The 1636-nt window shown below is 44.4% G+C and overlaps 1 non-coding gene across 1 annotated transcript; it reads left to right on the forward strand.

Annotated features, from left to right (window-relative positions):
* The first annotated feature begins 269 nt into the window (after positions 1-269).
* TRNAI-GAU (transfer RNA isoleucine (anticodon GAU)) lies at positions 270-341 on the forward strand. The gene has a single exon. It is a non-coding gene; the product is annotated as a tRNA-Ile (tRNA).
* The last annotated feature ends 1295 nt before the right edge of the window (positions 342-1636 follow it).

A 1636-nucleotide genomic window follows, 5' to 3' on the forward strand; every position in this document is an offset into this window, starting at 1 on the left:
GGTAGAGCGTTGGTACGTAAAACCAAACGTACCGGGTTCGATTCCCGGCTCCGGAACAATTTTTCCCTCGAAATTATTCAATTCAACTTTACAGGGAGTCATACCTGAAATCTTGTTTTGCATAAAACACGTCACTGTTCGTTAACAGAAAACCACAATTTACGTCACACGGAGTTAGTGTGCACTCGAAGTTGGATACTTGACGGTTGTCACCCCACTTAGAATTCTGTGGATATAGAGGGAAAAATGGGATCGGTTTCGGTTAGAGTTCCCGAGAAGCTCAGTGGTAGAGCGTTGGTACGATAAACCAAAGGTCCCGGGTTCGATACCCGGCTCCGGAACAACTTTTCCCTCGAAATTATTCTAATCAACTTTACAAGGAGTTATACTTGAAATCATGATTTGCATAATACACGTCACTGTTCGTTAAGAGAAAACCACAATTTAGGTCACACGGAGTTAGTGTGCACTCGAATTTGGATGCTAGACGGTTGTCAGCCCAATTTGAGGTCTGTGGATATAGAGGGAAAAATTGGATTGGTGTGGGTTAGAGTTCCCGAGTAGGTCAGTGGTAGAGCGATGGACGTTAAACCAAAGGTCCCGGGATCGATACCCGGCCCCTTGGTAGAGCGTTGCTACGTTAAACCAAGGTCCCGGTTTCGATACCCGGCTCCGGAACAATTTTTCCCTCGAAATTATTCAAATCTACTTTACAGGGAGTTATTCCTGAAATCTTGATTTGCATAATACACGTCACTGTTCGTTAACAGAAAACCACAATTTAAGTCACACGGAGTTAGTGTGCACTCGAAGTTGGATGCTTGACGGTTGTCAGCCCACTTTGAGGTCTGTGGATATAGAGGGAAAAATTGAATCCGTGTCGGTTAGAGTTCCCGACTAGCTCAGTGGAAGAGCGTTGGTACGTTAGACCAAAGGTCCCGGGTTCGATACCCGGCTCCGGAACAATTTCTCCCTCGAAATTATTCAAATCAACTTTACAGGGAGTTATACCTGAAATATTGATTTGCATAATACACGTCACTGTTCGTTAACAGAAAACCACAATTTAAGTCTCACGGAGTTAGTGTGCACTCGAAGTTGGATGTTTGACGGTTGTCAGCCCAATTTGAGGTCTGTGGATATGCAGGGAAAAATTGGATCGGTGTCGGTTAGAGTTCCCGTGTAGCTCAGTGGTAGAGCGTTGGTACGTTAAACCAAAGGTCCCGGGATCGATACCCTGCCCCGTGGTAGAGAGTTGCTACGTTAAACCAAAGGTCCCGGGTTCGATACCCGGCTCCGGAAAAATTTTTCCCTCCAAATTATTCAAATCAACTTTACAGTTATTTATACTTGAAATCTTGAATTGCATAATACACGTCACTGTTCGTTAACAGAAAACCACAATTTAAGTCAAACGGAGTTAGTGTGCACTCGAAGTAGGATGCTTGACGGTTGTCAGCCCACTATGAGGTCTGTGGATACAGAGGGAAAAATTGAATCCTTGTCTTTTAGAGTTCCCGAGTAACTCAGTGGAAGAGCGATGGTACGTTAAACCAATGGTCCCGGGTTCGATACCCGGCTCCGGAACAATTTTTCCCTCGAAATTATTCAAATCAACTTTACAGGGAGTTATACC

This window comes from Periplaneta americana, unplaced genomic scaffold (assembly GCF_040183065.1).
Source record: "Periplaneta americana isolate PAMFEO1 unplaced genomic scaffold, P.americana_PAMFEO1_priV1 scaffold_20, whole genome shotgun sequence".
In the NCBI taxonomy this organism is placed as follows: Eukaryota; Metazoa; Arthropoda; class Insecta; order Blattodea; family Blattidae; genus Periplaneta; species Periplaneta americana.